We start from the raw sequence: 12,810 nt of genomic DNA on the forward strand, positions 1-12,810 counted from the left end.
GGTAATAACTGGGTGTTGTTTTAAGCTGCTAAATTTGTGATTTCTTATGGCAGACATGGAAAATGAGTAAACAATCCCTAGAAGCTTAATATAGCTTTCAATAGCCATCATAAGAAAATGGCTCCTTATTTATTGCACTAAACCCTGTCACTCCATTCCTTCCAAGCCTAGACATGATTTTACTTCTTGGAGTCATGTAGTCAGTGCGTCCTATCTTAGAAGGCCCATTTGAGCCTTCCCTGCTTTGGACCAAAGATTCCCTGTGCATTTTCCATCCTGGTTACTTTTCTTTAAATGTACTGTTTTGTTTAGGTCCTTGGATTTACATCCTAGATGAATAGGAATTAACTGTAACAACAATACGTTCGAAAAGCCTTTTCCAATTTGGTGTATCTTACTCTTCCATTATAAAGGAGAAAATATCTATCTGTATTACCAAAGATAAACATTATTTTCTGGACCATTGACCATTTTATTGTCCATAATAGAAAAACATCATTTAGAATGACCTGGAATGGAGGAAAATGAAGTAGAAAATTGTCAGGAAGCTTTCAAAAGTATGAATCTGCATGAACATTATAGATTGTGAGACTTAATTAGGATTAAATTTCGATGCTAAGATAGTTAACAGAAATTTCCCCAAGTGAAGTAAGCTCAGTGAAGAGCAGCAGCATCTGGGAATTAAGATGTTGTATTTCATCTGTCCAGCTGGGCGTCTGATTGGAATAAGTTTCCTTTCTTGGTTCTTTAAATACGGGGCAGTACCAAGAGCTTCGCCAAGACATCGGGGAAGGCAGGTGGGGCTGACTTCTGTCATGATCCGTAGCCGAGAGCTCCTGCAACCTCTCAGCAATGTGGTCTGTGGCCAATCAGAGCAAAAGCGGATAAAATGAGAGAAAAGCCTTTGAGACTGGAAAAATGGAGGAAATCTAGGAAGGGGAACAACGTCTGCATGATCATTAAAGTGATTAACTATCCCATAAAAAGGTGACTTTAAAGATAAAATGACAAAAGCAGGGCTATCGGGAAAGTGACCAAGAAAAACTAGATCTGAGTAGAGTGGGTGATGATTTTGTTTGCTTTGCATTGCAGTTGAAGTTTCCAGTTTCATGCATACACAGGCGTTTTTCCTCAATTAAATTTTTAGGTCTTTGGGAAGAATGGCTATGTGTTACAATTTCTTTGAATAAGATAAATAGCAAGTAGTTGGAAAATTCTCAAATAATTGAACTGAATGAAGTTGCTTGCTGACTGGCTGAAAAACAAATGAAGACATTGTTGTTCTAATTAGAATACAGGTCTCTTGGGAAAAAGCTAGACTGAGTCAGAAGAAACCATATGTTTCTGATTCCTCCATCCTTCTTCCTTAAATAACCCACTGCTTGGTAGTGTTTTTAAATATGTGGTCTAAGGACTTCTGCATTAGCATTGTCTGGGGATGCTTGTTAATAATGAAGAATCTATCCTGCTGCCTGGGTTAGACCCACTGAATCGGAATCTGGAAGGCAGAGGCACTAAAATTGAAGTATAATTTACATACAATTAAATGCAGATATTTTAAGTATACCATTTAATGGGATTTGACAAATATACGTACCTCATTAACCACCACCCCAACCAAGACTTCTGCCATTCCAGAAAGTTTCCTTTCAGCCAGTCCCCCCACCCCACCGCCAGAAACAACCGCTGTTCTCATTTCTATCACACGCATATACTCTTTTGAGTCAGGCTTTTTTAACTCAACATGTTTTTGATACTCATCCATGTCATTACATGAATCAATAGTTAGTTCCTTTTTGCTGTTAAGTAGTATTCCATTGCAGGAATGTGCTACATTGTGTTTATACACTCATCTGTTGATGGACATTTGAATTGTGTATTCCTTTTCTATGCAGTATAACAAATTACCACAAATGCAGCGATTTAAAATGACACAAATTTATTATCTCACAATTTCCATGGGTCAAGAGTCTAGACATGGCTTAGCTGGGCCCTGTGCTCAGAATTTCACAAAACTGCAATCATGGTGTCAGCCAGGCTGCATTACTGTCTGGAGCTCAGGACTTCTTTCAAGTTCAGAATTCAGATCCTTGCAATTGTGGGACTGAGGATCTTGGCTTCTTACTGGCCACCAGCTGCCATGTGGCCCTCTCCTTAGGCAGTTCACAGCATGGCTATCTGCTCCTTCAAGGCCAGCAGGAGAGGCTCCCTCTTCAGTCTTGTAAAACAGAATCTTATATAACATAATTATGAGGTGGCATTCCATCACCTTTGCTATATTGGATAGAACAAGTCACAAACTTCACCCAGACTGGAGGAAAGGGAATTATACAAAGCTGTGGATTATCAGGAGCCACCTTAGAGTGTGCCCACCAGAAACTGTTTCTAGTTTTTAGCTATTCTGAAAATTAGTACACAAGTCTTTATGTGAACATATGCTTTCACTTCTCTTGGGTAAATTCTTAAGAGTGAAATTGCTTGATCACAGAGTAGACGTATGTTCAGCCTTATAAGAAAATGCCAAACAGTTTTTCAAAAATACTGCACAGTTTTATGCTCCCATCAGCAATGTCATGAGAGTTTCAGCTGCTCCCACTTTTTACCTATGTTTGCTGTTGACTCTCTTCATCGTTGTAGCCACTTTCTACTGGATGTGAAATCTGCATTTTTAATGAGGTCTGTGGGTGATTCTCACACATACTCAACCACTGCTTTAGAGATGTGAGTCCTAGAGAACCAGTCCAAGGCTGCTCAGTTACAGGTCCCTCAGAAGTCAGTCCCCAAACCTAAATGGTTAACTAAATCATGGGGAGCACTTAAAAACAGATTCCGGGCTCCACATCAGGCCTCTTGAATCAGCATCTCCAGGACTATAATTTGGAAAACTGTGTTTTGCAAAAACCTTCTAGGTGAACCTTTGCCTTGCTGGGATTGGGAACCACTTCCCTCAATTTCCCGACCCAAAGGTGTCTTTGGTGTGCTGCTCACCCAGAGAAACTGCCTGGGAAGTGGATCCAGGACTCTTAGATAGCACCTTAGTGCTCCCTGCTTCATCAGTAAAATTCGCTGATTCAAGTGATTTTGCTGATTTGCACGCTATGTATCTTCTTATGTTGGCGTCACAGCTTCATAGGTGAAAAGCAGTTGGGAAGTTGTAGCTCAGATGTTTGGTTTTACTAACAAGACATTTCTTGGTTGAGTAACTTTTATCTCCAAGTGTAACTTTATAATCTCAGTAGCAACGTTTTCAGGAAGACAGTTTCTTCAAGAAGTAGTTCTTTGAAAGATACTTGTGAGCACATGCAGGCCCCATGATGCGCTGGTGAGCATTGGTGTGCACTGGTTGTGAGCCAGGGAGGACCAGTGAGCACTGGATATGAGCCGGGGAGGGAGACAGAGCGGCAAGCAAGCAGTTGCAATCCGGGTGCAAAGAGCTGAGAGGGCGAAGTGCAGGGCCCTCTGGGAGCACCCAGCAGGGCACCCCACCTGAGGAGCGGGGACAAAGACTCCTCCAGGATTCTCCTTCTCTAACCATCATTTTTTAAAAACCGTGTTCATGTGAATAGATGCGGCTGAACTCTTCTCGGACTAGTGGTCTTTTCCCCTGAGGTCAGACCCAGGGTGGTCATCGGTCAGGGATGAGCACTTGGAGGAGGACAGCTAGACGCCACCAGGCTGCTGCAGTTGGGAGGGACAGAGGCTGGGGGTGGTGGCAACGCTGGCGGCGGACAGCTGGCGGCGTGCAGACCAGGAACGAGGGGGCCTCTCGCTGTGCTGCTGGCTGCTGTCTTGGGACTCACACCCCTCTGCTTCCTCCCCAGGAGAAAACAAAGTATAATGGTGTCTCAGCAACCTGTATATAGAGGTGTCTGAAAAATCTGGGGACATAGACAAACCTATTTTTAAACAGTGTGCTGCAGCATTTTCAAATAATAGGCTCTATATTATTTTTCTTTAACCTCCAGACACCTTTCCAGGTAAAATTCTTCTAAATTTCAGTACACTATAGAACATTCACAAAAGTCTAGAAACAGAGAAAATAAGTACTTCTTGTACCTTTTCAGATGAACAATTGGACTCGTTGCTTTAAAGTTAGAAGTTCTTCACCTGAAAAGGGTCTGGAGACGGAAGAACCTATTGAGCACAGCATTGGGAAATATAACTGACACGCTGTTTAAAAATAATCTGTGCCGTGTCGCACAGCTTTTCAAACATGGTGTACCTTGTCCGATTTAAACCTCACAGCAAGTGAGGACCAGGGTTCAGGGAAGTCATACAACTTGCCCAAAGTCCCCCGGTGGCTCAGTGGCAGAGCCAGGATTTAAAGCTCACCTGTCCAAGGCCCAAGCCCACCTGTTTCTCCTTCAGGGCATCACCTCTGAGCTCTGACTCCCACACAGGGTTGTTCTGAGACCACGTGCTTTCCTGATCCCTTGAGTGCAGCCTTGTTCTATTACATCATCGCCCAACTCTTAACATTGTGGGCTTCAGGAAGGAACCTTTTTGACAGACCAATGAAAGTGATGGGTCCTTTCCCCAAACAGTTGAAATTTTGCATTCAAGGTCAAGGCATGTGCAAAACCCCTGAAGGCCATCTCTGGACTCCCTTGGCAATCATGGTACCAGATAAAGAACCTCTTCTTTTGTCTGTAAAGTTCTTGTGTCAGAGATCAAGGCCTCTGTTTTCCTACCTCCATCTAACTACAGGGCTGGTATGCAATGGAGCTCTGGAAATGTTTGCTCTTATGTGAAACTGTTTTAGAAACTGTTGGAGGAAATATAAGGAGTCAGTGAAGCAAAGAATAAAGAGGAAAAAACTCTTCCTATAACAATGATGCTATGGAAATTACAAGGCTCAAGAAATGATTGTTCCCTTCCCTTTCAACAGAGTCCACATAATTATAAAAGCACACTCAGGAGGCAGTAGCTGTCGGCCGTCCACTTCCTGTCTGCGCTGCAGCCGGTGCGCCCATGAACGTGTGCCTGTGCACCGCTCCAGCCCTAACCCTTGGGGTGGAGGCGCAGGGGAGGACAGGGACACGGGCACACGGGTCTCTTCCACTGGGTACCCAGAGAGCTTAAACCGTTCATTTCCTACCTCCTATACAAGTAGACACTGACCCTTCTTTGAGGTGCTGATCTATATTTTATTGCTGAGGGTCAGAAGGATCTGTTATCTCTAATTTCCCAGAAAGAGGGTGCAACATTAAACCAACCTTCAAAGCCTTTTGACTATAGAATGTTCACTTCCTCCCAGCTCAGAAAATATGTTGAGAATGAATCTGTAACTCTCAAATTTTCCTCCTGACTGGTCCTTGTCCCTATCTCCCTCCCACCATTGTCTCAGCATCCTCTGCCGTGCCAACCCCCACCAATCCTGATGGTTTTATTGTCCCTCTGGTGAGCATTTCTCACAAATAAAAACAAGCGAAACTCTCAGCTCACAAATAGACATCTTCCATCCTTGTGAGAGGTGCTCATTCACTAATGAATGCCTCCTTGGGGCTTCAGGGACAATGAAGGCAAACGCAGGGCTAGGGACCAAAAAGTGCAATCATTGATCTCTGGGGCATAAGCATCTTAATGAAGTGAGAATGAGCCAGCGACCAGCCTTGGAAAGTCATTTCCAAACTGCATTGTTTAGATCTTTAATAAATAAGTTCTCCATGGCCTCGTACCAGGTCAACTTGACAGCTGTCCCTGTGCAGAGATTTTGTGGGACACAAGGGTACAGTCATTCAGGCATGCAATGAACATTTTGGAGTACTCACTGTGTGCTGGGTGCCATGCAAGTCTGGTGGATGTCACGTGGTCTAATGGAGATGCTCATGAGCATCTGCACTAGTGGGAATCACAGGGAACTTGGAAGCAGGTAGGAGGAGCATTGCTCCCAGACAAGGTGGCTACAGCCGGGCCACAGGTTGAACCTCTATAGAAATTAGCCTGGAATTGTGGCAGGGAGTGGAGGAACTTGGGGAAGGTGGTTCTAGGCAGAAAAAACAGACTGTGCAAAGAGCCAGAGGAAGTGGTGGCTGGAGCCCATGCATACCTCCCAGAAGAGTTAGTTGTGCGCCTCTCCTCCAACCTCACGTTTAGTGACTTGATGCCGACAGCCTGCACTCAGTCATGGTGGGAGAATTTACACCACAGAAATTGGCAAACACTACTTAGCAGGGCTTTTTTGCCTTGGAAGATCCGGTTGATGAACATTTACCAACATGCCATTGCCCAGAGGTGATAAAGAGCATGGTGGTCTGGTAGAAGCTGCCAGAAGGTCAGCATTTCCCTGTTAATAGTGAGACTGGTTAGCTGTGACAGGTGTGGCTGGGTGGGTCTTCAGAAATCAGGTCATGAAATATTCCTCACCACCATGAAGAGGAGTTTGGGAGTGATGCTATCTTGCCAAGATATTTGTAGTGGAAATCTGCTGTTTATGCTGGCCCAGCGTCCATTTCTCTTTCTTCTGGTAAAAGCAGCCAATGATCTGGTTGTGAACAACAGATTAGTTGATAGGACATAGCTCATGACAGCCCTTGATGACACAGGGAACAAGCTCCAAGCTTCCAAGTGCTTGCCCCTGTAATCTCACGTTTGTTATTGTATTGATTGGGTGGGGAATTTCAAGTCAAAGGTCTTGCAGGTTCAACTCCATCAGTGTACCTCAAAATGTGGTCTTTGCAAACTCACATCAGAATCACTGGTTGTTTACAGTGATGAATCCTGGGCTCTTCCCCAGAAAAGCTCAATCATGGTATCTGTAAAGAATCAGCATTTTTAACAAGAACCAATGATTCTTGTATACACTAAAGCTGGAGCTCTCCGATGCATTCATCATCGACTCCATTTGTTTATTAATTCATTTGTTTAACTCATATTTAATTGTGCCTGTTACTGTCTCAGGTGCTGGAGAATAAAATGCTAAACAAGATCAGCCAAGTCCCTGCCCTCAAGAAGCTTATGGTCTCAGGGGGAGGGGAAGAGAGGCACTAAATTATTTTTTAATGTAATTTCAGGTAATAAGAACCATGAAGAAAATAAAGGAAGTGATGGGGAGTTGGGGGCAAGTGACTCAGTGGTTCCTTCAGATTTGATGGTCAGGAAAGACTCCATGAGGAGGCAACATTTCAACTGAGATGCATATTCTTTGGTATTTTTTTTCACTCAGAATTCTTATGCAGGATAAGGCAGACATACATACACACAAGTATGAACTTTATTCCTGTGAGACAAACCCAATATTAAAAATCCTTAATAGAAATTTAAACTAAGAGGACATTTTAACTGCACACTCACACATTTACATTAGACATGTCAATTGTGGTACCCAAACTCCTAACAATCTCCTATTAACTGCCCCATCCACTGCCCCCAAGCAAGAGACTGTCAAGACTGTCACCGTTTGAACCGCGTGATCCTATGCCTAGGTTACAGCTGGCTGTGTCTAAGGGCAGCCCAGCTCGGGACAGCCAGCTGTATAGGAAAAGAAGAGCTGAGCCATCAAACTCGCTCCCAGAATCTGGGATGTGGAAACACATGGTGAGTGAGGAAGGGAGAAGACAGCTCGGGGCTGAAAGGGTGTGTTGAGAGACATTGCGAGGTACAGTTGGATCCACACATGGCCAGAGAAATTAAGAGGAAACAGAAACTATGAGTAAGATGAGGAAGCAAAAACTCTGAGAAAGCAGAAATAATGAAATGGAGGCACAGGCCGGAAGGAACAGGAAGCCACCCATGTGACTTTGGACACATCACCCACCACCCTGTCATCCAGTGCTACTCCAATCCTGATCTCCCAATGGCAGGGTATTTGGATTTGGGGGGGGGGGGTTTCCATTTTTTTAAAAATCAGCAGCAGTAGTGTCAGAAGCAGAAGCGTGGCTCCCAACAAACATTTTTTAAGGTATCTTGAGTGTGTCAGTGTGTCTCTGTCACTGAAATTATTTATAGTCTTATTTTGAATGATGTAATTGTAGCATGATTATAGCTTACACACACACACACACATACACACACACAGCTTTTTTGTGCCTGCTTCCTGGACATGAGGGAAGTGAGGCAGTGGTGCGGTGTACACACTCACTTAGACATCACTTCTGGAATTCCACTCACACCCCCAGATAAAGGCCATGACTCTCCAGTGTCCCTGGCACACTCTTGCTTACTTTTCTACAGGGGGACAGGCTTCTTTTGTGGGTCTGCAACAGCTTTAAGGGATTTGGAGTTCACTGATCCCAAATAACAAGGACACTTTGCAGTAACTCCCCTGCTTCCTGAAGTTGATTTTATTCTGATGAACTCTTATCAGTGAGCAGTTGTTAAAAAAAAAAAAAAAAAAAAAAAAAAAGCTCCTGAAAAGGTTTAAGCATTGGCTCTCTCCCTAAAGAAAGAGAAACAGAATGTATAAATGGAAAATATATCTGATGTCAGACCCCATCACCAGTTTCTTTGACTAATATGAAAAATAAATGTTTTGGAGCAGTTGAGATATTTAGCCCTGAAAATTAGCCAGCAAGGAGCTACTTAGATAATGTTGAAAAATTTTTTTTTTTTACAAACCCCGCTTTGAGATAAACAAGACAGAGATTCCTTTCACTTCCATGGGAGTTTTCAGCAAAAGGAGAAAGGAGGACTTTATAAGCGCGAAACAGCCTCAGAGGCCATTCATAGACTTGCTAGCAGTTCTCTGCATCTCCCAGTGCTGAAGAGCCTGAATGTGGCTTCTCACTGTCGTCATTGTCCCTCTCGGGTGCTCGCCTGACAGCTGAGCTCTCAGAAGCTTCTAGCCTTTGGGGTATAGGAAGAAGTTGCCTTCAGACATGATCACAGACTCTGCAGAGACAGAGAGGAGCTGGGAGCTGGGCCGGGGGGGAGATGAAGCACGTTGGGCTATTTTCATTCCCTCCTGAATCACACTTCTCATCTCCTGCGCCCCGTGCTCCTCTAACAATCTGGAAACACCCCTGCTGTGGGGCGTGGAGGGAAACCATCCCGACAGGCAGAGATTTCTGTCTCTACTTCCCAGCTGCCCCTGGAAGCAAGGTCTATATTGCCAACTTCTTCTCTTAAATGTCCTCCTCCCTGCTCCTCTGCTGCTGTTGGCAGTCCATTGACTTGGCTGCAAGAGTCCCATCTCCTGGGGAGTCCTAAGCAGATTCTGACACTTGGCTGGTATGTCATGAGCGAGTTCACTGTTTCCTCTGCTGGAAAAGCCTCATCCTCCTCAGGTTTTTATTTTCTCACGCATATGATGACGCATTCTTCTCAGATTTTGTTTGGAAGGATGATAGGTACAGCGTCTAGAGAGCCCTCCCCCCCATCTCCAGCAGGCCTGTAAAACTTCTTTCTGTTTACTTGCCACTTGGGAATGAATTTCCCAGATATCCTTTCTGGTAAATATTCAAAGTAAGTCTGGATAAAGTAATCCTGAGAAGATCCTAATAATATTGTGCCTAGAGGAATACCCCATAAGTCCCTTTAAGAACTTCAAAGTGACGTCCATCCATGCTTGATTCAGCTATAATAGCTGAATAAGTCCACACAGGTCCAGAGGGAAGTCCCCAGACCCATTAATATCTCCCCTCCCCATTCCGTACCTGTCTCCTCCTTGTCATAGTATGGTCCCCTCTCACTCTGAGCCCTGTGCTTTTTGAGATTAGAGCCAGGATGGGCTTTATAAGTAGATGTTAACTGCAAAATATAATCTAGGGAACTTTGAAAAGACAGCTGCACTTGCAATATGTTGCCCTCCCGTATTAGATAGGAATTCTTTTGGCTGCAAGTAATAGAAAAATGTAATTACACTTTAAACTTTTTTATTTTTATTGGTGAGAGGTAGGTCCAGAGTTCAATCAATGGCTCAATAACATTGTCACAGAAATACACACTCTCTACTCTTCCACTCAGACCTCCTCAGGGAGTTAGTTTTTTTCCCTTATGTCTTATGGTCACAAGGCAGCCCATCCCCATACCCAAAGTGAATGGGCAGAAAAAGACTCAAGGGCTTTCTTCTAACAAGGATCTCCTTTTTTATCTGAGAAGAGAAGCCACAACTCAGTTATATGCATGCTGCTGGACCAACGACCGGCGAAGGAGAATCCCACGGCCAGGAGTGACTAGGGCAATTGCAATCTATCTCTGGGGCCATAAATTCAGATCGGAGCTTAACTTCCCTGAAATCAAGGAATCTAGTTCTGCGATGAGGGAAGAGAGGTAAGGGTCGAGGGAATGCTTGTTGAGGAGGCAGCCAACAGTGTCTGCCATAACCACTAAGCTTGTGGGTGCCTAGAATCCCACAATTGCTTCACTGGTGCTTTAAGCCAACAGAGGCTCTGCCCCAGTGAAAGAAAAGTTCATCACATTTTCGACATTTATACCCAGTAAGTATTTAGTTCATACTATTTTTTAGAACAATATTGAACAGGAGAAAACAGAAGAAACATTTATTAAGAGCAGTAGTACTACGCTTGTAAATCTTCAGCAACCAGCTAGGGAGGAACCCTGATTTACAGTTTGCTGATTTCCACTGTGTAAATACTCTTCCCATGACCGGTTTCAGGCTACCAGTGGTTTAGCAGCTAGCTAGCAAAGTTTCTGAACTATAGAAATCAGCTCTTGTGAGTTCATACAAATCTACACCAGCACACCACTGAATGAGTTTACCCGACGCTATGGTGCCAGGCAATTGCACTATATGTGTTTATCTGCCTTGCATCTCCCTTAGCACTTACAGAGTAGATATTGTCATTGCATTTCACAGATGAGAAGCACGGGTTCAAAGAGGTTGAGTCTTTTCCCAATTCTTCTGACACTAGGTACCAACGGGAGGCCTGTGGGAGTCTAAGGCTGAGAAAGCTCCAGACACTGGTGATTTTACCCAGGTACCAAACAAACCCTTATTCCTGGAATTGTGTGCAGCTGTCAACTCTTAATGCCCTTGGAGTAATCAAGACTAAGGCAACCTGAAAGTCACCGGCTGCCTTTATTCTTGTTTTGAAGAAAAGAAAAAAGCGAAGAAAAATGTAACGATCTTGTCAGAAACATCCCAAACAGAATGCCTTCTGTTCTCATTGTGAATGTTCTACATTTGCGAGAAAGGTTAGGTCCTTCTTGGTTTTTTTGTGACATCAAAAAGAAATTTTTCTAAAAGCACTTACATTGGCATTCACTTCTACCTTTAGCTATTTGCCGAAGAACAGCCTTGTGGCTTGAGTGCACGGGCAGCTCCTTAGGATAGAAATGTTCCCCAGCATTCTGCAAGTTGTGACGCTCACTGTCCCCTTTGCCCACCTCATTTGGTTGTAGTGAGGTGCAGCCATGGTGAGGTAACTGTGGAAATGCCCCATGACGGTGCCGTACTTCTGAGAATGTCAGGCACCCTTATATTTGCTGCCAAGGGCAGCCTTGGCTCAGACTGAGTTTTCTCCAGTCAACAAGCCTTTCCTCATAAGAAGAAAGACATTCTGACTCCCTTTCCTCTTCTCTGGTTCAGATTTCATAATCTTTCCCCTCCTGCCTATTGACACAGCAGGTTGGGGAAATTCTCTTGATTGCAATTCATCAGTCAGGGTCTTCAGCAGAGTCCGTGTCATCCACTCTAGGGGCAGGGACAGAAGCAGCTGCTGGCCACTTCCGGGATGTCACCACCAAGTCCACCCCGGTACTCTCCCTCCACGGTCTCAGGACTTGCTGCTCAGCAGCCTCTCAGTGCGTCCGGCTCACTGGCCCGGTGCCCGTGCGAGGTTCTGGTGGCAGCTTAATCCCCAGGAGTGGGCTGGGCTCTGCCCAGGAGAACTCTGCCTGCACCCGTTTAGAGTCAGGGAAGATGCCAAAAGGACAGAAAGCTTTGTTTGCGCTGACAGCAGTCAAACTGCACTGATGTCACAAATGTGTCCCGTCTCTTCCTCTCTCTCCCACCTCATCCAGATTCCACCTGGATTGCCCCTTCTCCAACGTCTCTTCCCCTAGGGTCAGCCATGCAAACGCAGCATCCTAGGTTGTTGACTATTACACAAAGGGACTTCTTAAGAAAAGGGCGCCCCTGCTCACTGCTCCATGACACAACCCATTTGCGCTACTCAGCTCTATGGCAGCAACATTCTTTAAAGGCATGATTATGCTCTGCATTTTAAAAATAAAGCTGCTCTCCCAAAGAAGTCATTATCTTACCCACAAAGTTGTCCTCTCCCAGACGTCATCAGGCATTGATTAATTAGCTGCTGAGCACTACCATAAGCATTCTGGAAAGAAACAAGATGAAGTGAAATTAGCCGTAAGTGAGAACTCAAATCATACTGGTAAGAAGCAACCGAATTTGTGCTAAAAAGCAAAATCTGATTACAGATTAAGTCATTTCCTCCCTGAATTCCCGTAGCCTTTCCCCTCAGAAGCAAACTCACATTTCTGGAGTTTGTACTCTGAGAAATTGGAATTAGTAGAAGCCAGCAAGAGACAGTGACCATTGCGACTGTTCTTGAAGCATGCTGTCGGCCAAGAAAAGCAGATTTTAGAATCAGTGCCACTATCATGTGTTTGTATCCAAACACATTGTAACAAAAATTCCTTATCTTGTCTAGAACCAAGTCTCTTCTCACACGTTCTTTTTCCTCTCGCGGGTTTTGAGCCATGTTCCAGTTTCAGGCTTACACTGGTTTACAGGTGTACTGTCTGGTCTCTTTATCCTGGAAGATAATGCCACACCTTCGTAGAGGCTCTTGGAAAGTTTCATAGACAGACGGACACAGCAGTTCTCAAAGAGTGGTCTGCAGACTTCTAGAAGTCCGCACGACCCTTTCAGGGGATTAGGAAGGTCAA

General features: G+C 44.4%; 1 long non-coding RNA gene across 1 annotated transcript; it reads right to left on the minus strand.

Annotated features, from left to right (window-relative positions):
- Nucleotides 1–671: 671 nt before the first annotated feature.
- LOC116663864 lies at nt 672–12,517 on the minus strand. Its single transcript, XR_004320229.1, has 3 exons — nt 12,396–12,517; nt 12,166–12,236; nt 672–859 (listed from the first exon to the last, which is right to left on the minus strand). It is a non-coding gene; the product is annotated as an uncharacterized LOC116663864 (long non-coding RNA).
- Between the last annotated feature and the right edge of the window lie 293 nt (nt 12,518–12,810).

The sequence above is a fragment of the Camelus ferus genome, chromosome 5 (genome assembly GCF_009834535.1).
Source record: "Camelus ferus isolate YT-003-E chromosome 5, BCGSAC_Cfer_1.0, whole genome shotgun sequence".
NCBI lineage: Eukaryota > Metazoa > Chordata > Mammalia > Artiodactyla > Camelidae > Camelus > Camelus ferus.